The 25164-nt window shown below is 40.2% G+C and overlaps 1 protein-coding gene and 1 non-coding gene across 12 annotated transcripts in view; both read right to left on the bottom strand.

Annotated features, from left to right (window-relative positions):
- CDK16 (cyclin dependent kinase 16) overlaps positions 1-13965 on the bottom strand; it is a 66326-nt gene extending 52361 nt beyond the window's left edge. For 3 of the 11 annotated variants that reach the window (XM_087925587.1, XM_087925593.1, XM_087925592.1), the window contains exon 1: positions 13727-13911. The gene's annotated coding sequence lies outside the window, so the exon portion shown is untranslated. Of the gene's footprint in view, positions 1-13726 lie in introns of all 11 variants that reach the window. The other 8 variants (XM_087925590.1, XM_087925588.1, XM_026711336.2 and 5 more) reach the window with 7 other exon arrangements.
- Positions 13966-24453: 10488 nt separating this feature from the next.
- On the bottom strand, positions 24454-24525 carry TRNAE-UUC (transfer RNA glutamic acid (anticodon UUC)). Its single transcript has one exon. It is a non-coding gene; the product is annotated as a tRNA-Glu (tRNA).
- Between the last annotated feature and the right edge of the window lie 639 nt (positions 24526-25164).

The following is a 25164-nucleotide window of genomic DNA, read 5'->3' as shown; positions in this document are numbered from 1 at the left end:
AAATAAACAGAGAGCCATTCAATTGATTGCTTGGGTTGGGGGGGACACATAAGGGAAAGCCAGGAAATTTATAAAGTAGGTCCTAGTATTTCCATCATTTTTCTGGGATGAGCTTGTGCTCCAAACCACTCTACCATATTCAGGTTGTTTTGGACAGGACTTTAATGGGTCCGTAGAGATTCTCAATCATCCAGGCAGTCATCCATCTCAGGCAATTTTAATGGGTGAAAAATAATCTTACAACCCTGAATTCCACTTGCTGTACTCTTTTACAAGCCAGAACTATGAAGTCAAGCTTCAAGTGATTGCTAATACTTTGTCAGCATGATCAAATCTGAAAAGGATGCATGTGAAATTACAGGTCAACAGGAACAGATACACAAACACACTTACAAACATATTAAGGCTGACTCCAGACGGTACCTCAAGCAGAAACATATGACAGCTAAGTAAATGATTTGTGATTTGGTGTGTACTGTGAAATCAGCCAGTTATAGTTTGTTTAATAAATTGTGGTTAAATACACGGAGGCTTTCTATGTGTTAACCCATTTTCTCACAGATACCCACAAATGATTCCAAGGTGATATGAGAAATAAACCATGTTCATTAACACCAGCAACTCCACTTAAGGGGAATGGAGATGAGGGCTCTTGAATCCCTGCAATTCCACCAACTTTTGCTGGAGCTATGTAAGTAAATGAAAGCTAATTATAAGTAGTCCTCTACTTACAACAGTTCTTTTAGTGACCATTTGAAGATATGTTACTGAAAAAAATGCCTTATGATCGTTTTCCATAACTGTTAACTGTTGCAACATCCTCATGATCATGTGATCAAAATTTAGGCACTTGGCAACCGACTCACATTTATGAAGGTTGCAGTCTCCCAGAGTCTTGTGATCCCCTTTTGTGACCTTCTGACAAGCAAAGTCAATGGGGAAGCCAGATTCACTTAACAACGGTATTACTAACTTAACGTGCAGTGATTCACTTAACTGTGGCAAGAAAGGTCATAATCTATATAATGTATATAAAAGCAAAATACCACTCACATATCATCACAAAATCTCCAGAACTGTAAAACTTATAAACTTGAAATTTGGCACTTAAGTTCCTCTTGGCTTCTAGGTGCTCACTAAGAAAGGATTTTTTGAAATGACCATCAGAACATTAGTATTTCATATATTACTATTAACCCGCTCTGATGCTAAGGAGTTCTACATCCCCTCCCCACCTGAAAAGAAATCTGTTCCAAATGCAAAACACAAGCAGAGGAGAGAAGTTTCAGTTTTAGTTTCACAGCACCAAGCAGCTTTAGTACAGAACAATTGAGCTAAGCCACACCCAGGCTCCTTGCTGTCTCCTTCTTGCTCACACAGCAAATACTGCTTCAGTTTCCAAACAGCCCTCAACTCTCTCACACACTGACAGGACGCTAGCCAGATGAATATTGATGGATGCTGGTAGACAGAGGCAGAATATTTTTCTCTTATTTTTCTCCCCCAAAATTAAGCCTGATCACATAATTTCGTAGCAAAGCAAGGGTATCGAGCTAGTATGGGGCATAATTCACTGAACACCTATCTGCTTATTAACATAAATTCTGGGCTCAATTGTGGTCATTAAAGCGAGACTCCCTCGCTTTAACAACCACAATAATGACCACTATTAATCTATGTAGGGTACATCTTTCAAACTTGACTCCCTTCATTGGTGGGCTCAGAACTGCATGCTGTTCACCACCTCCTCCACGTCCTTGCAGGATGAAACACCTCCCAGACTCTTTGCAGGGCAGGACAAAAAGTTAAAAAGATTCTTAATCCCTCCCCAATACTTCTCCATCAACAGAGGCCCTCCCCAGCACGTCTACACATGGATGGGCTTGGTTTACTTAAACCGAAGAGATGAATCAGATTATCAACATTAGTAACACTTCATTCAACACCCTGAACTTCATCTTGGATTAAGAGACCATAGAAACAATAGCTGCATCCTCTTCAGAGGGTGGAGTTCGCTATTTTATACCAAGAACTAGTTTTACTGGAGGGCCGCTTCTGAAGTAGCGTTAGAAAAGGTCTAATGCTGGTGACAGGGACCATACTTAACATGGGTGGGAGTAGGCAGTAAGGACCACAAAGAGCAAGGAAGATGACAAAAGATGGTTTTAAATTTGCACCATGCCATTGGATAGGGATAAAAAAATTTTTTTTCCCTTTTTTCCCCTGGAGGGGTGTTCATTATGTAAAGCCTATTTTAGAGTATATACTGCAATATGTATGTATTCTTATCTCCCCTTCCCCTTAAACCGCAGAAAATCACACAATGATCCTTGGCCTCAAAACAACAATACCAAAAAATCCAGGGGTTTCAAATAAGAGAGACCTGATAGTTGCATTTGGCTCTGATACTGCAAACTGCCCATCTCCATTCCAGAAGATCATGACTTCTATTTCTACTAAATAGATGGTCAGTAAATCCACTCTCACTACTTCCAGTACAGACACACTTTTTTCCCCCACAACTGACAATAGAGGGAATTGCTAGCATTCCCCCCCACCACCACAGAACATACATCTGGTCCCAGGACCGCTAATTGCTAATTGCTAATGAGAGGGAACAAGCATTGTGAATGATTCCATTCAAGGGATGGATTATATTTTTAACCCCAAGCCCCAATAAAGCTAGGCAATAAAAAATGAGCAATCCCTTATTAAGTTTTCACCTTATCCACATAGAGATTTGGGAGTCCCACTACAGAATTTGAGATGGATGATAGGCTTAGGGAAAAACAGCACCTAGGCATGGACTGGCACCGGTTTACAGCATGCCAGAAACCAGGATGCAAAAACAAGTGACGTCTCATCCGTGGGGTACAGGCAGCACATGAAACTACACCCCCCCCCAGTCCATGGAAAAACCTCTCTCCATGGAACCGGTCCTTGGTACCCAAAATGTTGGGGGCCGCTGATCTACATCCTAGAATATTTGGTTCTTGCAGGTAACCAGTTGCTATCTCAGCCAGTGATAAGCCCCTTTTCAGTGTTGATCATTTGCTTGGGCTTTGAGCTTTTCTCAACTTGCGGTCCACCTCTCCCCTCCAGACCATAGGAAATTAAAAGAGGAAACATTTAAAAGCCTGAGAGATTTCTCTTCCATCACACTGAAGAAGAGCCGAGCTGTTTTTCAGATTCAGTTGCAGACTGTCTGGCGAACAGAGTAGCAGCTTACCTATTGGACAATACAGACCTTCAAAAAATAAAAAAGCGCCTTTCTTTCCCTCTTTCACATTGAGATACAGTCTAAGGCAGGGGGGGCGGGGCAGGAACGGGACGGAACAGGACTCCAGAGCTCACTTCAGAGGCCTGTATTGCCAGCCCAAAGTTTGCTTCTAAAAAGGAGTTATCGGGAGTGACACGACCCGGCGATTGCCTTGAATGTACAGCATCCTAAGCTACAGTTGCAAATGGGGGTGGACGTCTGTGGTAATATGTTTCTGTCTTGATTTGCACCCAGTTACCTGGAGAAAAAGCATTTGCAAAGGAACGCAAAGGGGGACTTGGTCAAACAAGCCATGGTTGCTTTGTTCAAGACTTAGTGACTCTGACTTGTTTAGCAAACAGCAGCTAACATGAATAAAAAATGAATGCAGAGGCTGGCAATCTCTCAGCAACTAAAGAGCTCACTTTTTGTTTTTAAGTTGGAGGAGGCACCTGAAGACAACGGTAGATGAGTCAGTAACATTTTGACAGCAATAAAGCGGGCAGAAGACAGATTTCCAACTAAGAACATGATTTTGCTGCTGCAATTTTTTATTTTCTTAATAAAGAAAAATTCTATTGACTATCTCACATTCCCTTTTACTGAGCATGAGGGAGCAGACAAGACACTCTAGCCAACCTTTCTCCTACTTAGAAAGAACAAGAAATGGTCCCCATCTGGAGGAAATGGCCTGAATCTACTGCTGGAAGTTCAAATAACTAGTATCCACAGCAATAAATGCATTTCTTCACCCAATTAAACTGAACAGCAGCATTTCTGGACTGTGCACCAAGCCTTTGCTTTAGGCTCATTTATAAAAGTAGAAGCAGTCTACAACATCCAGATGATGGTAGTCCTATCAATTTTCAAGCATGAGATGGACTTGCAAAGTAATATTCAATGAGTAAAATTCACGTTATCACTATGCTGCTCCTTGGTAAACCACGGTTTGTTGAATAAACTGGCTGTGCTTACACAGCACACTAAATCGCAATGAAATTTAACCGTGCCATATGCTAAAAAAATAATACATAATAAATTAACTGTGTTATGGCTTATCAAGACACATGAATTCCAGCAGAGACATTCAGCAGGGCAAACACATACCTTTGCCTGTGCCTGGTGGTAGATCCAACCAAGCTTTGCCCAAGCTATGAACTCATATAAATGCAACAAAAGCATTACTCCAAAGAGCCACAGCTGCATTACCAGAGGGGCCCCCTGCCTGGATCCTAAAACAACTTGCTGATAAGGTTAATCTCATCCAAGACAGCACGGGAACTTATCTCAGGATTGCATGTCCCTCAGAAAGGAATACAATGATAGAAACCACAACCTTAACCTACACAATAATGGGTTTAATAAAGGTAAAGCCACAGAAAACTATCCATCCAGTAGGAAAATTCCTCCACCAACCCTCATCAACCCAGACCAAACAACCAGCAGAAGTCGAGAATCAACTTATTTTTTAGTATGTTTTCCTGTATATTCAATTGCCTTTTTTTCCCCCAACCAAGGCCAGTCTATTGAGTTGAACAGGTCAGCAAGATTCAATACAGTGTCATTTAAAACAGATAATGCCAAGGATTTAAATTATGCTCTTACATTTAAAGATGCAGATTTCTAGCCCTTCCATGGACAACAAGGAAAACAATTACTGAAGACTGAGAAACTCAAATTCAGATCAATGTTTGCAAGATTGGAGGGAGGGGGAAGGGGTTGTCCCAAGGCTGCCAAAGCATTTGTTTGGATCTAGCAACTACTATCATTATCTACTCCCCATAGGACTTTGAAGTTTCATCCAAATTGCTGTTTTCTCTTCATCACATCTGTTCTCAACAATCACTGAAGTGGACTTGGGAAGGGAGGACCTGCTCTCTGTACCAGGCTCCAAAAGAATGAAAATGCCAAGGCAGCTGAACCAGGACATTTCAGATGGGAGCATGACATACCATTACAGGCGGTGATAATTCAGGAATTGAGCTTATTTATGGCTACACTCACACACAGCTTTAAGCCAACACCGGGAAAGGGATTTGTTTCCTTTTCTTGAATCTAAACCATGGTTTATGGTTCAACATGGGGTATGAACTCAGCCAACTGCACTTTATTCAAGAAACCACAATTGAAGCAAACACATCTTAGGTTTCTGAATGCTGCCCAGAAATCAAAAGGGAGTTAAGGCAAAAACGTCAGGGTGCTTTTGCCAAAGCAATTTCATTTAATCTTTAGTATCCCCTGAGTAAGGCATGGTTTAAGACGGGTTTATAAAATCCATAAAAATCACCAGTGTGGAACCAAAAGAAGCTGTCTTTTCTTTAAACCAATTATCATAGTTTTTCAGCCCCAAAAAGATAAACATAAGGAATGCCACATATGTTCCCACGACATCTCACAAAAGACAGGGTGTAACATAAACATATACCAGTAAATTATTGATAAATAGACATTACCAAGGGCTGGTGGATTGTCCGTCCTCTTCTGCAATTCATTTTATTTCTGAGGAGTGGCAGAAAGAGCTACTGAGAAGTAAAGGGTACCAGAGAAGGAAAAGAGTGAGAGCGATTTCTTCTTTGTCAGTCTCCTCACTTGCCTGGAGAAAAAGTCATGGCGGCCTGTGACTATCAGGCAACCTTAGCTGGTAATTTTTGTTTTGTTCAAACTGGCAGGATTTGGAAAAAAGGGGGAAAGGAACCCTTTCGGGGATTATCTCCAGTTGCGTTTGGAATGTGGCATCAGCCAAGACTCTGCGGCAGGGGTGGAGGTGCCGTGATTGTCATCTGGGAATCTCATGGCTTTCATGGTCCCTGTACTGCCTATCACCAGATGGGAGACCCTGTTCATTAGGTTGGGCTCAAGGGGTCAGTTGGGATAGTTGCTGTTGAACTAACCTCCCTACTGTACAGCAACCTTCCTGCTTGAGCTCCTTGACTCCATTTCTAGGTGGTTTGTGGAGTTCTTCAGGTCTCGGGGGAATTTTAATCTGCTTTCTGTAGGAGCAGGGTATGCGGTGGCTCAGGGGTTCATGACAACCATGACAGCAATGGGCCTATTGCACATCATTCAGAGCCTGGCATGGGAGATTAGTCATGCACTGGATCTGGTCTTCCTGTTGGAACCATGGCTAGGTGATTTGAAATGGGGGAAGCTCTTGATGTTTCCCTTGTTGTGATCAGATCACACTCTGATTGCCCTGGAGTTCTCTACTCTACCACTATTCACTACAGGGAAGCTGGACCCATTAGATTGGTCTACTCCCAACAGCTAATGTCTTTCAGAGGAAGCAAGGGCTGTTCTTGCTGATCTGCTGCACGGTCCATCAAAATCTTGGTCGCTATTTGGAATAAGGAACTGGCTGAGCCTTTGGATTGGATTGTGCCCATACAACCTCTTTCCCCTCAGGGATCCCATTACTCCCCAAGGTTTATGGAGGAGTTGAGGGAGATGACACAAGAGATGCCAAGTGTGTGGCTGGTATCAACAAGAGTTTGGACAAAGAGCAGAACACAACTAAGCATACTGTAGGTTAGAGAACTGTGTGGCGGTAAAGGTAACAAAGCATCAGTATTTCTCCACCCTTACTGCATCCAGTTTCAGATGACATGAGCCCTTTTGGGGCTGGGGGAGCATGCAAAGGAATTCTGTTGGATAAAGTTGCTTGGATTTGGACTCTGGTCTTGTAGCAGATCCAGAGGAGATGCCTTGGAAGAAGTCTTGCTTAGTTATCTGGGAACAGTTTGAGCCTGAGGAGGTGGACAAGGTCATCAGGACGAGTTCAGCCACAGGCATTTTAGATCCATGCACCTCCTAATTTGTTAAAGTGGCCCAGGGAGTGACACATTAGTTGGTTCTAGCAGAAGTTACATTCTTTGACTGAGGGAACTGTTCCATTAACTCTTAAAGAGAAGTCTGGTTTGCCCCCTTCACAAGAAGCCATCACTGGGCTTCATATTCTGGACAATTTTCATCCAGCATCTAACCTCCCCTTTGGGGGGAAAGTGGTTGAGAGTGTGGTTTTGCAACAACTCCAGCAGACTTTGGAAGAAGTGAATTATTTGATTTTTTTTTTATATAGTATAATTGGGATTCAGATCCAGGTATGGTATTTGTCACACTGTTGGATGACCTCTAGTGAGGGTGGGTGGGAGATGTGCATTCATCCTTGCCCTACTTGATCTCTCTGTGGCTTTTAATACCTGCCAGCCTCCCATGTAAACCAAACAGGAAACATTTTCCTCCCTCAATTCAGAGATATTTCTTTACCAGATTTGCAATGTCTTCAACAGTAGCAGAGCTTCTACTGGAAAAGTTCTAAAAAATTCAAGGAAATGTTATTTAGAGATGCATCTGCCTTGAAAGTAGCCCATGTATATAGCACAGTCAAGCCTCAGGAATTGACCACAGGAAATATTTATGGTAGAATACACAATCATAAAATGCTTTATGATAATTTTTCTGTTATAAAACTTTTTATAAAATTTGTTAAATTTCAATCTCACGGGAATCATGGGTTCTGGATTTTGGATGCATTCTGTAAGTAGCCCATTTAAGGTAGTTTGCTTGAAAATATTGCTTATGATGCATCACTTCATCAAGTTAAAGGTTACAGACATTAGAATTGTATTAGTATATAGGTAGATATTTTTGGCTCTTGACCACCATCTGAACAACAGATTAGGCAACTGCCACTATTAAATGTTATTGACATTAAAAAGAAGAAAAAGGATGAACATGCCGATTTATTATAGCATGCTCCTACCAGAAACATTAATTTATAATGTAGTTTGTTGAACTTCAACTTATGCATTGTGTAAATTCAATCAGTGTTATTCAACCATGATTAAACAAACTTATGATTTAGTGCAATGATGCACCCAGTCAACAAAGCAACACTACATCTGTTGGTCTAAACCAGGGGTGTCAACCACAAGGCCCATAGGCCGGATCTGGCCCATGAGGCCATCCTGAAAAATGTAAGGGGCCAGCCAGTGTGGCTTCGGCCCGGTCTACCTAATCAAAGAGGACACATCAGGCCAGCATGGCTTCGGCCCAGTCTTCCCAGTGCGAAGGGGAAACATGCCAGCAGTTTGAGTAGTTGTGTCAAGCTGACCATGCCCACTCAATTGGCCACGCCCACCCAGTCGGTCACACCCACCTGGCCCTCCAACATCAACCACAGTCCTGATGTAGCCCTCAGTGAAGTTGAGTTTGATACCCCTGGTCTAAACAAAGCAGGTAAGCAATGCCAGAAAAAAAGCCTAGGCCTTACCTACTGTTTGATGTCTTCTTTTTTAAAGGCTTTTTTATAAGCATGTCCAAATCCAAATGAGAACCTATTCTCATGGTTAAAAAGTAAATCACCCTTTCTATATACCCCAACAACATACATCACTCTCACCCTTTTATGCAAGACAACTGTAATTCAATCTTTTCTGTACCTTCAGTAACCAGCTATTAGCCACATCCTATAATAAGCACTTTGGGTTTAACTATTTCTACTTGGCTCTAGCTGAATATGTTGAAATATGGCTACCTAGGGTAGGCCAAACATCAGTCTTCATGGTGTGTCTCCACCAAAGAACTCTTTCCTTACAGGTCAGTTACATTTCAACAATATATAGTCTGGAGAAAACTGGCAAAGCCACCTTCTTCAAGTCAATATTTAATAATAGTAAATTATAATGGGGCATTGCTTTCATTTTGCCCATACAGCCTGAGCAAGAAAGGGACAAAAGGCAAGTTGAAATAAATACCTAGCTAAGTCCCCTCCTCCCACCTCCGTTCTGGCTACTTGACAGACTCAAGATAGCCAAGTGATAATCACAGGCCTGCGGAGGTTCTACCAAGTTCTCAAATTGTGTCCAGATTTTTTTTGTGGCAATAACAAAAACAGTGTTCTATTTTATTCCACTAAGCATACACATACAGCAGGAGTCACCAATGCCTGGGCTGCAGACTGTGACTGGGTTGTAGCTCATTGGGAATCAGGTCACCAAAGCGGCAGGCAAGCACGCAAAGCTGCATTTGCGCATGTCCGGGATTTAGGTCGTGCACAGACAACCATCCCCCCCCACCCCGTTATCAAAACCACCGAAGCCACTGATGGTCTGCAGAACCAAAAAAGTTGGGGACCCCTGATGTGCAATATATATCCAAATCCCAACTCATATATAACCAGTATGCACTGCCCGATGTAGCACATGAAAAAAGTTGCTCAAAATGTTAATGGATGCACTACTGCATTACTGCCTTTTGCCCACTTCAAATGGCAATGGACAGCAGCCAAAATTCTTCTTCAGAAAAGCTTTGACTTGAATGAGATTTTGCAGTGTTTCTAATATAGTACAAAGGCAAAAACTATTCTTTGGAGGATCTTGGGCATGGATCTAGCAGTTTTCTGAAACTCATCTTTTTCTGGGATTCTGAAACAGCTACAGGAGGCATTCGTGCCATCCCAACAGCAGTTGCAGCTGCTTTAAGGAGGTGCAAACAGGTGCCATGTTTGTGTCACGTGCACCTCACAACATCTTTGTGTTTAAATCAGAAATGCAGCACTGTACTCTTAATGAGGAAATCCAGAGTGCCTGGAGGGTGTAATGCTGGCCCTGCTTGACGTATAAGGAAAAATTATTTTATTTTGTTATTTAAATGACTTATAGACCCACCCATCTCATGGAAGAGGCTCTGGGCGGCGTATAAAGGTTAAAACCAACACCACAACATACAATCTATGATGGCGAGAAGATGGCTACCGCTGTAATGATAAGATTTTACAGAGCTGTAGCTATTTTGTGCATTGTACAGTGCGAAGTTCTTTGCTTTGACAGGATTAAAAAAAATCTAACAGAGCTGTCATTTGGGGACCAAGCAGTCAAGAGCTGTACAAAAAGACAAGCAATCAATATTCATAGCAAAGTTCTTATCATCAGAGGAAAAGCTTGGGCTGTGGTTGTTTTTTAAAGGGTCATAATTCTGACCTTTAGCAGAATTTTATGGCAAGAAAGGCTGAGGCACTATACATATTATGGAAATTGGGAAAAGATAGGAAAAGTTGCTTATTTAGCATAATTTATTATTCTACCCAAGATGAGGGCCAACAAAGTACAAAAAGGAATTAAGGTGCCTTCAGAGGCCCAACTTTCCCTTCCAACTTTTTGCAGTATTACTCAAGCATTGTTGAAGTCTACCTTCACAAGGCAGGAGGAGGAAGAACCAAATCACCTTTTATAGTCAAGGGGAAGACAAGAGGGTGGGGATGAATAAAAGCTAAAAGAGCAAGAATCCTAAATGTGATGCTTCTGAAATGGCAACTGAATCCACAAAAAGCAAAATAAGGTAAATTAATCTGGGTATACCCCAAAGAGGGGGTGTATGCTTCAATATTTAAATCACATTACATACATCAAAGGACACTTCTAAACACATTTAACCTTAAATAAATATTAACAATTCAACGGACTTATTCCTCGATACAGTTATATAAAAACTGTAGTCTGTCATATTTGCAGGAAAATTAAGGAACAGTGTATAGACTCTTTAAGATTTTGTTCAGCAGTTAAGAACATGGGAGTTAAGACTTGAGGGAAGAAAAAATGTCAAAGTTTTGTTAGCATGGAGGATGACATGTAGATATAACACAGGCTTAAACCAAGTTTAAAATCTACCCATTAGACAACTGTGGGAAAATGGCAGTATCCCATCAACTGTTCCTCATCTGCATGCAGGAGAAATTGTCCCATAGGCACTGAAAGGATAAAACATAAATGCCATCACAACCAATGAAGAATAATAAGAGACAGAGCAACTATAAGCATTGTTTTGAATAGTGGAGATGGTCATGAGAGATCAGAATCAACCTCCCACTCAAAGATAGTCCATCAATGCAGTCTATGCAGACTTAATCATTATTGAGTCCAGTAGGCCTCAATAAGACTCACTCCCCCAGTTTATTCTGTGAATGAATAACAAGGGAATCAAAAGACGATGCAATAGTATAATGTTTTCCATTCTCATGTTTCTTATTTCATGCATTTAAAACATTGCAAGTTGGCTCATTTACCTGCATCAAGTACAGCTCTTTTACCTTGTGGACATACTTTCTGCAGGTGCTTTTGCCATAGAGTGCTCGGATCTGCCTTGTGTGTGTAACTAAAGTAGTTAAAGAGAGGCAATCTGGTACCATTTTGCCTCTTGGAAGATTGAGGCCCTACTAGACTGCAGGTGCCCCCAATTCCTAAACATCTGGAGCACTGTATTGCAACTTCAAGAAATAACTGTTTGGCTCCAATACAGTTTATTCAATAACAAGTCACATTCAAGGGTAACCAAAACCCACTGACCAGTAAACAAAAAAAAAGTTAGCTACTTAGATTCTAAGAAGAAGTCCTAAAATATTAAAAAGAGGGAAAGAAAGATTTCATTGCAACCAAGCTTTCCCAAGTCCCTTGTCTTCTGAAGACTGAGCAGCTAAGATATCAATGCAGTTCTCTCTGCAGATCCCTAAGACCTGGCCCAAATGCCAAGTCCACTGAGTGCCAAAAACCAATCATCCATGCTTCAGTTGGCAGGGAGAGAAATAAGTTGGAAGGGGAAAGCCATCTCATCAACACAGAATTAAGTACCCTAATGAGCATATGCCAGATAGACAAAAACATTTTCCTCAAAGGTTCAGGAGCCAAATGAGGACAAACTAACTAGAAAGACATGGCAGAGGCTATGTTGTCAGCCCCAACAAAATAAATAGTAAAATAGGTTGACAAGAAGGAAATCAGGCCCTCTAATAAATACTAGGTTACTTATAGGGGACAAACCTAGAAAGATCAAGCTAGGCCCACTCCCTTTTTTCAGGCTTTTGCACCAAATGTCTCCAGGGGTAATCTGGCCAGCAGCTGCCCCAAAGCAATTCCTCTCAGGACAACCCTAATCCATGCCAACCTTCCAGCATCGTCATAAGAACCATTTACTTACCCACACATTATGAGTTGCAGATGCAGTGCTGCGTGGAGAGGAGATGGAAGCCCCCTCCCCCCACATTACATCATCAGACTTGTGAGGCAGCAGGTGATAGCATCAGGTCTGGAGGTGGGAAGTGAGAAAATGAACACCCTTCCAGCCTGACCAAGAACAGCTGGAATTCCAGAACAGAAATCAGCTCACATCAGTTTGTCGTCCTCTGGAATTCAGTTTCTTCTCTCTTTTTCCTAGCCAGAAACAATGCTGATCCCCATTACATTCTTTCCACACACATTTCTGCACATGGTTTCCAGGGGAGAAAGAAAGCAAGAGCACACAATCTTTTTCCATGTATATAAAGTGTTAAAGGGGTGGGGGGGAGGGAAGGATTCCTTGATTCTCTAGGAAAAACATACATCCAATTCCAACCACCTCTCCACCTATCGTGAAAAGAAATGCTACAAGCTTTACGATAGGACTGATGAAATGCAACTTAACTATTTAGAAAGAATAACTACTTTTAAGATCAGAAGGGCAAAGATTTCTCACCTCCAAGAGAGAGAATATGATCATGATTAGAGAGGGAGAAAAAAAGGCAATTTGAGAAGTCAATCTGAACATAAAGCAAAGAACAAGAGGATGTCCCTAAAAAAGGGGGAGTGAAAGATTCACCCAGCAAGTTCAAACACCTCTTAGAAAAGGACATCTAACCCTGAATCATCAGTTACAGGATGAATATTAAATACCCAGACTGAATCTCAAAAAGCCCAGAGACAATGAAAAGCTTGAACATAAAAGGAAGGCCTGATAGGAATGGGGAATCTTTGGGGCATGGCAGTTAAATGGGAGAAGTAGATGGGGGTGGGGGGAGTCAATAATACTGACGGGACATAAAATGCCGAAGACTCAAGATCCATGCAAGTCCAACCCTACTTTTCTTAATTTCAGCACTAAGGTATGCAGGTTTCAAACCCTAAAGGGGTGGGTCCCAGGGACTTTGTAGAAAGAACTTGAAACCAGGGAAGGAAGATTAAGAAGAAAGTCTGGGCTCTAATATCCTGAACTAAAACAGTTTGCCTTTGGGCCAAAAGGAGCAGGATCTGATTCATGCAGCTCTATTGAGGAAGAGTTTGGAAATAGACTCGAGATAAATATGGAATAGAAACAGCTGAAAAACAGATCAACATAGAGTCATAGACCCCACTTTTCCCTAAGGAAAGAGAAAGACGGCAAATATTTTTAACGAGAATTCAGTGATTAATTAAGCATAGTATTAGGAGTTTTTTGGGGGGCGGGGGTGTTTAGGCCAGTAAAGAATTAAAGAAAGGTCAACCAGACCGCTTGCGTGATCAGATCTGTCGTATGAAAACGGGCGATCCGACCTAAACGCAGGGAGAATGATCCCTCAAGGGGGGAAGATTCGGAACAAGGGCTCAAAGGTCCTGTGGATTCCACGACCCGCTTCCCCCCACCCCCGCCGCCCCAATCTCTCCTTGGTAAAGAATCGTCTCTTACCTTGGCGGCGGTTACTGCTATTGCGAGTCCCAGTAATCCTCGGCCATGGCCGCCAGCATGGGCCGCCTCTGAACTCGGCACCCCTCAACCACCCATGGTCACCCCCCAAGCCCGGGTCTGCTCGGCTCCTCCCTCCCAGCTCCGAAGAACCACCCCCCAGCGCAGCCGCCTCCCACCCTACGACTGACCAACGCCAACCCCCTGGCTGGGGCTTAACTCTCCCCTCCCCTTTGGAGCGTACCATTCCCTATCAACGTGGGTAAAACCGCCAGAAAAGCTGGAGGCCTTGCACAGTTAATGTTACCCCACACTTAAAGAAGGGAAGGGAAAGAACCAGAAACAGCACTTCAGCCATTTCCAGAAATACAGTTTTACGAATCTGTGCGAGATCAATGAAGTATCCCCCTCTTTCATTTCATGTGGTAGAATCCCAACCTTCTTACTTTCCCGAGATGTGAGGGGGTGGGGAATCTCCCCTTAATAAAAGCGTCGATATTTTATTCTGTATTTTGATGAAACCTTTTGATTTTGATCCGTTCGCAATAAATCCCAGTCGCCGCACATGACAACTTTCAGATCTTCGGTAGACGTTAAAGGAACGGCCTAACCTCCATGTGCATCACAATGGTACATTCCACATCATTTCCCCGCCCCCCTCCTCCAACAACCGTTCCTTTTAATCATTAGCAGACGTTGCGTCTCAACCGTTTGCTGGGTAGAATGGGGGATGCTTTTAGTTTCGGAAAACAGATAGCGGCAACTCATATTCACTTTCAACGGGCTTGAGCAGAACCACGAATCTCTGGGTGTTTAAATCTTTTCAAGTCGGGAGCCTGCAAATGGGTGGAGGCGCATCTGGGTTACCAGTATCTCTAAACCCAAAACTACTCTTCCAGGCTTAAGCGAAAACTAAGTGATTAGCTGCAGAAGGATGGGTTGCGCGACAACCCATCGACGTCATATTAATTAGTTACGTCTAAGTCAGTAGGCGATGAGTTAAATTAAGCAAAGTGAACTCAAGTTCACCCAGAAGTATTTCTTGGGGATGGTGGGCGGGTGTGACCGTAAAGCATAGCGCGCTGCGATCGGCGCAGCAGAATTTGGAACGCCCGTCTAAAATTTCGGAGCATTGTTGTAACATTCCAAGGTCTTCCTGAAATGAAGGAAAGACGAGAATAAAAAGCTCTTCCTTCGCCAGCTGTAGTGGTTTCGCCCTCGGAATTCGCCCACTGGATGCTTCTTTCCTCCCATAATCCTAAAGGGAAAGCGATAGACTTTGATTTAACTTCTTTTCCTTCCACTAATCGGTGGTGCCCTTGTTCGTGGCCGGTTTTATACTTTGCACCACCGAATTGGGTGTCAAATGGTTTTTCTTTTTTTGCCGTTGCAAGCCCGTCTGAACGTTAAACAAATAAAGAGGTTTTCAAAGTGTTGTCTTTGTTTTGCATTGCCTGTTTTCTAATAGTTTGCCGTAATTAATCTCCACTTTTTTTTTAATTACTGGGGTGTAGAGCAGGATCTAAGAAGAGAGAGAGAAAAGGCATTTTCTTTTCTTGCAGCCTTAGGTGATTAGTACAGCTAATGTGCTGGACTTCTGTGGCATTAAGTCTTGCTTCTGGGCCTTATCCTGGCTCTAGTAGTTAAATTTCAGCTAGGACGGATTATAGAAGAATAATCATATTCCCTTGGTCTGCCATACCGTCCATAACCTTGATAATGTGTGAAGAAGGGATTTTAATAGAGAGCCATGGTGTTGCTCTTGAGAGTTTTTCAGAAGTTTATTAGGCCCCAAAAGGCTGCTGTCATAGTAACAAGACTAAAGACACAGTAACCAGTTAGGACTGTTAGGTCATAGTCACCATTTGAAAGGGTGTTATTTCCCAGAACAACTTGCCCTCCAGCCAAAGGGTCCCAGAGTGAAAAAGGGATTAAAAAGAGCAAACTGGAATCCACAGAGATAATTGAAGGATTTGTTTGTCTAATCTCTTACAATACTTAATGCAGAAATCCAATTAAAATTATAATTTACAAATAATTGCCTTTTTGCTCAGCAAAGAAGAGCTAACTTACCCATACCATTGTCAGAATGCTTTTAATAAGCTTATATTTAGCAGAAATCTGCCTTTTTGTGACTTTACTCTGTGTCCTGAACCTTATGTTGGAACACAAGTAAGACATGTTTTCCAAGTAGTTTGTTCTTGACTTGAGACCACAATTGAGCCCAAAATGTCTGTTGTTAAGTGAGACATGAGTTTTGCTCCCTTTTACAACCTTTCTTGCTACAGTTGTTAAGTGAGTCACTGAACTTGATACGTTAGCAACCTGGTGGTTAAGCAAATCTGGCTTCCTCATTGACTTTCCTTGTCAAAAGATTGCAGCAGGTAATTACATGACCTTGGAGCACAGCAACTGTCATAAGTATGAACCAATTGCCAAGCATCTGAATTTTGATGTGATCATGGGGATGCTGCAAAAATCATCACTATGAAAAATGGTCATGTCACTTTTTTTCAGTGCCGTAACTTTGAATTAACACTAAATTAAACTGTTGGAGGTCAAGGATTACTGTACTACCTTCAAATAACTTGCAGAATGCTATCCACCTCTGCCATCTTTTCTAGACCAGTGGGTTTTTTTTTTTTTTAAATTTAAGACATCTTCCCACTTTTAAAAATTATGGAGGATCCCAAAACAGTTTGTGCTTCTATGGTTTATATTTATCAATATTCATTATATTAAAATTGACCTGTTCGCTCCTGCTTCCCACAGTTGTTTGATTTTAATATTGTATTTCTCAACACAAACTGTTAAACAATTTTGATTTCATGGGCCCCTGAGTAGGTTTTGGGGAACCCCAAGGGTCTTAGAACCACACTTTATGAAACACTGCTCTAAAGTTACAAGTTCCTTTAGTCTGTCCACAAGAAATTTAGTTTATAATCCCCTGATCCACCCCCATTCCCTTTTTTTGCATCTAACTTTTCTTGAAATGCGATACCCAGAATTGGACACATTATTAGAAGGAGGTATGAGCAGTGCAAAATGGATAAAATTATTCCTTCTCATTGGGCGAAAATATTTCCTTTGATTTAGCCATTTGCCTTTTTGGCAGTCATATCACGCTGCTGACTCAGGTCAAAGATCATTTTCCCAATGCACTTAACTAAATCCTCCCCATCCTATCCTTATACATTTGTTTCTTTAATCTATATACTACTTTTTACTAAAATATACTACTAAAACTCTGCTTCCTGTAACCTTTAAGTGCATGAAACGATGCATCACACGGCAACAGTTTTTGAACTAAGGTATCTCAAATGGACAAACTTAGAGAATGTGTCCCAAATCTGGGAACCATAATAACCCCTTTGGCAAGTGTTATAAAACGTTTTATGACATAAAAATTAAAATGTCATAAAACATTTCCTGTGCTGATGTTTGACAGTGATGTATAGTTCACCTTGGATATTTTCAAGGCCAATACATTCCTGAACATATACCAACTTTTCCAGTGAATACAGTATATTAGAAATTGTCATAGTTGAAGGCAGTGAGGAATCTAGTAAGGAAATCTTTCTGAAAGCCTGAAAGTTGTCATGGGTTGTCTGGTTATTTCTGTTACATTAGCCCACTGCTGTAATGTCATGGTCATGGGGCTTTAAATCTAGCCTACAAAGACCTTCAAACACCACTTTACTAATAACATGAAAAGCATTTGGCTGGCATTTTTGGGTGATGCTATTATATCCTTGTATTCAAAGAAGACAAAATAGTTGTGATACTACTATTGAGGACTGTGACAAACTCCTTACTCTACAGGTTTCTTTTTGCCTGGAAAAGCAGGATGTAAAATAGGGAAAAATGCAGAGCTATATATACAGTATAATTTAAATTGCTTGGAAAAGGATAGGATTTGTAACATATTGTTATGCTGTCCAAGTCCTTTTTGCATTGTGGACCCAGAGGAATTCTTGTTCAAACCTTGGCTATTGTTCTATATGTCAGCCTCTTTCAGCTTACTATGTTCCAGATGGGCTAAAATTAAATTATAACTTCCAGAATTCCTAGCCATTGGTATGCAGTTCTTGATGAAGGCCTGGATTTTTAAAAATTCTTTTGTCTAGGGCTTTAGTGTTTATGGCTGTTTTATTATATTTGTTATCGCTATAAACATTTTAAAATTAAATTCTCATTTTAGGTAATATGAATCAATATGACTTTCTTTCTCCACTCTTTATTATTATTTTAATAAATTAAAAACTAAATCTGGCAATTGATGCAGATGTTTTATTGCTGCCATTTTGACCTGCCCAATGCCAGCTTTCCCATAAATCAGGAGTGAAAGGATCCTAATTCATTTTGGAATCCTACCTGCCTAAGGACTAAATAAATCAGAGAAGGGGTGAAAAGGGAACAGATGGAGAAAGCCATTTTTCTGCCTCCTGGTAGCAAGCTTGCTGTGATCAATCTTCTGTTAAGATTGTCAGCTGTAAATATTTCAATGATAAAAAGAGTTGGGATGGCATCTTGATTCCATGCTTGCTCACATGTATGTTCATATTGTTGTGAATTTTCATTTGGGAGTTTGGTGCCAAGGGCACGGTGGAAAAGGTGCTTTTGTTTCATAAATAAGGATTAAGAGTAACAAATTTTCAAAAGCCCTGGAACTAGAGTTACCAGATTCAGGCTGCAGAAATCCAGATAGCAGCAAGAAGCAAGTACATCCCGACCTCTTTTCTGTCATCTAGTGGCTGTTCAGATGTTTGCAGTCTAAATTTAATATCCTTACCAAGAACCATCACGTTACCTGCTCCTTTCTTTCAAGTCATTGGCTACCAAAATTGCATAAAATTCCAAACTATCTGGAGAACTTCAGATTGTTTATCTATAACCATGGTTTGTTGAATGAGCCCTATTACATCTGATTGTAGTTTAGATTAGAGCAGCGCTTCCCAAATTTTTTTTTTCATTAGCTGAAACCACCTATCCATTTTGCCCCATATAGTAGAAAGTTAAGTCAATTTAAATGTTCCTGTTCTGCTTGTGTAATGGGTAAACCACTTTCATCCAATTGGGTAATTTACCCTGATTTGGGAAATATTAGGTTAAGAGTGTTGGGTAAACCTAACTTGTATTAGAATTAGATAATGATAGCAGCAAAGATAGCAGCTCTAGATCTGGTAGAGTGCTTTTTCTCTTATTTTACAAACCCACATAAACGAAGGTTGAAACTTGCTTTAGCTGACATAACCATTTTATATATTAACTATGTTATACAGGTAGTCCTCAACTTATGACCACAATGGAACCCAAAATGTGTTGCTAAGTGACACAGTTGTGAGTTTTGCCCTATTTTATGATCTTTCTTGCAACAGTTAAGTGAATCACTGCAGTTGTTTGTAATATGTTAGTTAAATGAACCTCACTTTCCCATTGACTTTGCTTGATTACAAAAAAAAAGTGATCACATGACCTGAAACACTGCAACAGTCATAAATATGAGTCAATTGCCAAGAAGCTGAATTTTGATCACATGACCATGGGGATACTGCAACAGTTGTGTGAAAAAGGATCATGTCACTTTTTTCAATGCCATTGCACCTTTGAATTATCACTAAGCAGTTGTAAGTCAAAAATCACCTGTACAACAAGGCCAAAATGTAGTTGCCTGAGTTTGAACTCATTAGCTGTGTTTGTGTTATGTGCTTGCCCATGCCTAATTAACTTGATCTAATTTTCTTGGTTCACGTGTGACATGATGAATTAGAAATTAACCAAGAGCTAGAATAAAATATACATATTAAGGTAAAATGGGATTGGTTGTATTGTCATTCACTGTGCTGTACAAACAAACCCCATTTTGCTGCAGGCACAGCAAATGCAGTTAATTTATGGTGCTCTGTGTGTTCCCTAAACCATGTCGTGCTTCTCTCTGCCCCAAACAGCAGCAAAATATATTTCCTTGCCACACAGCAGGCTGGGCAGTCCCTATCAAACAAAGCCAATTTAAGTCAAGAGGACAGACACCTGCCAGGGTTTGCCTATCTCTTCTTGCCTAGCTGGTACTACAGCTGGAAGAAAAGAGGGTAGGCAACGGGTGTTTGTGATACGCACACTCTTCCCAGGATCTCACCAGCCTAAAGAGAAATAAGTTGTCTTTGGAGGCCTTGGAGATGGGAAATCAATGGCTGACCAGAACACAGTAAAATTGCCAGATGACCCAGGATCAAGAAAATAAAGCTTGTTATAGCACTTTTACAACCACTCCCTGCTTTTCACAGCAATATAAATCTGCAGGTAAAGCAGCTCTTAAAGTTACAGGATTTTCCTTTTCCCACTTTTGTGGACCTGGAGCCTTTCTGCTTCATATTCCCATGCTTAAAATTAAGGAACAAAATGGCAGCTATATCAAAAGGAATTCTTCCTGAAGAAATATCCTGCACAAAAAGCATTAGCCACGTTTCTTTGATACAGAAACTGATGTTGGCCAAATGAAGCATAGGACTGCCATGTAGCTTGCAAGGCCATACTGTGGTTTGTCTTGTTTGGGGGTGGGGGGCATAAATATCGTGGTTTATAAATCATGGTTCATCATATGCAAACTCAGCTAATTGTGGTTTACATTAAACCATAAAAAACCTGGCTAGTTTTACAACTTCCTTTAAAAAAGTAGTTTTTGATTAAGAAAGTTTGCAAACTAGTTTATAAAACCCCGGCAAAATAGTCAGATGATTCAAAAAGATATGGGAGAGCATTTTAGACAGTTTGAAGAAGGAATCAGACATATATATCATCAATAAAGCCATTGGAGAGCTGCAGTCATAAAAATGGCATTGTATGATGCGTTCCAGAGGAAGAATCAGGAGAAAAACATGGGTGCAATCAAAGGATTTGACTCACCGGGCTTTGGATTTAATCCTTGAGCCTGTTTTATGTTCAGTGCAGCCATTTAAGCCAATGAACATTCTTTCATTAAAAAATAGCATATTGTATGAGGCTCTGATTCACCTAGGATTCCTTTTCAAGTAAGATAAACTCTTTGGTTGATGTAAATTATAGCTTTCAGACAATTAACAGGAAGAGGCATAATTAGATTAGCTCTGAGCAATTTAACAGCCCTCTGGGTTTATTTTAGACTTCTTTTGCCTGACAGGATTATGTTAAGGTTTCTGTACTTAGTTTCTTGAAAATTACAATCTGGTCACACAATTTCCATAGGCAACACCACTCCTCCTTCCTTTTTAAAATAGTTTTTATTAAGAAAATATTCCAACAGAATAATGGAAATTATGAACTGAAAAGAAAAAAAGGATAAAATGTTTTTCTGTTCCTTTCTATTTTTTTTTCACAAAGTAATAAGTGGCCTTCAAACCTCTTAAAGGCAGTTACAAGCACATTTATATAGGTAATCCTCAATTTACAACCACTATTGGGATTGAGATTTCTATTGTAAATTGTTTCAATCAAATCCAGTCAGACTCCATTTTACAATTTGTATGGTGGTTGTTAGGCAAATCCAGCTTCCCCTTTTTTGTTGGAAATCAACAAGGTCAGAAATTGCTATCACATGACCAAGGAAATGCTGCAACTGATTGTAAATGCGAGCTGGTTGCCAAGAGCCCCAATTGTGATTGTGTGATTTGGGATTAGGAATAAAGGTACTCCTTGATTTACAACAGTTCATTTAGTGATATTCAAAGCTACAACGGCATTGAAAAACATAACTTATGACCATTTTTCATATGACTGTTACATCATCCCCATGATCACATGATCAAAATTCAGATGCTTAGCAACTGGTTTATATTTACGATGGTTGCAGTGTCCTGAGGTGGTGGAATCACCTTTTGTGACCTTCCGACAAGCAAAGTCAATGTGGCAAGAAAAGTCGTAAAATGGGGCAAAAGTCACTTATTAAATGTTTCACTTAGCCACATAAATTTTGGGCTCAGTTGTGGTCATAACTCGAGGGTTGCCTGTACAAGTTGTAGGTCATTTTTTCCAAAGCTATCATAACTCTGAATCATGGTTAAATGATTGTAAATTGAGGACTACCTGTATTTTATCCTCTGTCTTAGGTTACAACATAATTTTCTACTTTCCATAATCTACTCTTTCTAAGCAAATCCATAAATCAAGTTTTTTTTTTCTTTTTTTCTTGAAAAAAAAGTCATAAGGGGTTTCCATTCACTAACAATTGTAATTGTTGAAGTCCACAAGTCTTAAAGTTGCCAAGTTTGGAGACCTCTGATATAAGCAGCAAACAATATTGCCATCGCTGCTAGTTCCATCATCTTCATTTTTCTGTTGTGGGTATTTCAGTGTCTTTCTATTTTTGCACGTTACACATCTGGCAGCAGTGACATATATAAAAATCTCCCATAGCACTTTTCTAATTATCCATTATCCCCTGCCAAAAAAACCTTCTCATTTCAGCCTGAATCTTGAAAATTCTTTGTATTGTGTTGAACCCAACCATTTTCTGCTTCTTTCACAAGTTTACTAGACAGATAGGATAAAATGACGATGTTGTCCATATTTCCAATATAAATTTGAAGTATCTTTTATATATTCCCAATCATTTTTCTGGAGCTATATACCAACAGTCCATTATTTTATAAATGTTTTCTTTGAAATTATAACATAATATGAATTTCAATCCTTTTAACCGCATGTTTTCCCACTATCTCAACATTATGTTATCACAAAAGTTCTTAGCCCATTTTATTATGCCAGCTTTCAATTGTTCTTTGTTTCAAATTTCATGTACAAAAATTTGTGCATTTTAATCAATTACAGAATCAGCTTTAAATTCTGTCTGATGCTGCTCAATTCTAAATGCCCTATTATTTGCTTTAAATCTTTCTTTTTAATATTCTATACAAAAACCATATCCTTTGCAACCAATTGTTCTTTTGGTTTCATCTTTTATCCTTCATGCTCGTGTTCTTACATCTCCCAAGAGTTAACTATTTCTCTCTGCCTGCTGTTTCTTTCTTTCTCCAGAAAAAAAAGTGCCTGTGCCTTTTAAAACCAGACTATTCAAAAGGGGCAACCTCTTTTTATTTTGGGAGGCCTCTGACAAATTATTGCTTACAAAAGGCACAAAATGTTGCCAAGAGCTTTTTTTGTTTTTTTATTTTTTGAGCAAGAAATAACAAGCAGTTATAAAACAAATCATGCCAAGGGAATCTCTTTAAACTGAAAAAGAAAGAAAATGAAAAAATATTTATCCTGGAAGGCCTAAGGAAAAAACTGCAGAAAGTAACAGCTCTGTCAACAGCAGATTTTTAAAAATGAAAAATGATAGGTATGCATAACGCCATGATTATGCAAAGTTCCTAAGTAAAAGATTGCAAGCTAAAAAACAGGTGAAATTAAGGTTCACATGACAGATGCCACTGACCTTTTTCTTTAGCTACCATTCCTCCATAATCTGTATGGTTCTTCTATTTTCTGAAATATGTCGGGCAAATTCAGAAAACATTGGACAAACACATCACAATTTGATTAGGATTTGGCTCTTTAATATGTAAATATTAATCTGTGAGGAAAAGTATCAAAGAAGTCTGTCCTGATCATATGCAAAGTATACTCCAATAAAACAGCTTTCCCACAAGATGTGACACCTGTTTTGAATTATTGTTCCCATAATCTTTGAGAGCCAGTTTGTGTAGTGGTCAGACATCACTGGAGAAACTTTCAGTGGCTGACTTTTGGCCAAGTCTCTCTTTTTCAGGCATAGAAATTAGTCCAGGCTGCCAAAAGGAATCCAGACTGACTCAAAGGCATGTATAAATGATGGGTACATGATATATAAATATATAGTATACAAAATGCATTATAAATATATTGTATAAACAAAAAACATCTGGGGCATCACTGGACTACCATTGGCATTGAAAAAATCATCCTCAGTCAATTGCAAAAGGCAGCTTTTCTTGGCGCAGTCTTTAAATAGAAAGACAAAAATGCCAAATCCAGTCTGAACATCTGATTGCCTGGCAAACATAATGATGACAAAAATCACCAATCAATTGCAAAAGACTTCATGTGGAACAGCTTACATCCTGTAACAGTTCCTTCCAACAAGCAACATCTGCCTTATCTCTGGTTCTTGAAAAGGATTCAGTAGGTGCAGCATAACAATGCAAACTCATCTGGCTGTGCACCCAACCATAATCATTTTTTACCACTAGAAATGAAAAGTAAACATTTAAACACCTGGAGATGAATCAAAACACCTGGAATTGAAGTGGGCTGCAGTATATCTCCCTAGATTATAATTTTTCCCTAGATTGGAATTTCCTCTTGGAATGGACAAGAGCAGTCAGGAGGCTATCAGCTTCTTCATTCAAAATGGGCTTTATATAAGGCATATCATATGCTTATCTTACTTTCTGTAAATCTGCATTGTAATCTTCCAAGTGTCAAGTAATCGTATTCTAGGTTGGTTGTATTTTACGAATGTTGCATTAAACAATATTTTCTAACGCAGTATTGCCTTTCTTAAATATTGCAAAAGGGGCCCTTGAATAGAAGGGGTGGTGCGTAAAAATATAAATCGAGTACACAGGAAATGAAGGTTACACATAAATAGAACTATGCCAAGCATTTTCCAAATACCTAGGGCAGGATTCGCACAGAATGTAAGCAAAAACTTTCATGTAAACTAGTTTAAAATTAACGTTCTCCCACTTGAGGAAATATTGTTCCAAAAATAATCTTTCCCATACCGGGAGTCGAACCCGGGCCGCCTGGGTGAAAACCAGGAATCCTAACCGCTAGACCATATGGGAAGGACATAGTAAATTCGTTTCACCAGCTCAGGTCAAGGCTGAAGAAAACCAAGTCAAGCCAGCCCGTGCCTGCCATCTTTTGGAGGGACAGCAAAGTGCTATAATATAAAGCAGTCGTTTTTCTGAACTACTATCCTTTGCATTGTCAGCCCTATGCAACAATAAGGCTACTACAGTAGTATCTTAAATGGAAAAATGCCCGCTGGAGCTTCCCTACATTTACCTGATAGTAAATTCTATGATGAAGTTATTTCCAGGAAGGCGCGGTTAGGATTGCAGCTCGAGGTCCCTTCGGACTGAGATGCTGATCCAGTCTGCAGAATTCCAAAAATCCACTAGAGGGCAGCAAAGAGGAAGAGGTTTCTGTTTCGATTCCCTGCCATCCAGCGTTAGTCCAGAGGTTTGCAATCCAACAGGAACGCCTCTTCCTCTGTTGAATCCAATTAAGGAGTAAGGAAAAGAGGTAACTGGCGGGAGGTAACGGCAAACAGCTGGGATAGCGTGGGGCAGAGCTTGTTAAAAGGCAGCTGCAAGCTCTCCTCCCTTAATGTTCTCTTCTGAAATTGCTTTTGTACTGATGGGGAAAGTCTGAGTGATCCTGCGGAAGAGAACTTTTAGCTTGGTAGTTTTGTCCTTCTC

Source organism: Pseudonaja textilis, chromosome 2, assembly GCF_049901715.1.
Source record: "Pseudonaja textilis isolate UNSWEBS1 chromosome 2, rPseTex1.2, whole genome shotgun sequence".
Classification (NCBI taxonomy): Eukaryota; Metazoa; Chordata; class Lepidosauria; order Squamata; family Elapidae; genus Pseudonaja; species Pseudonaja textilis.
This window is presented reverse-complemented; position numbering and strand designations above follow the sequence as displayed.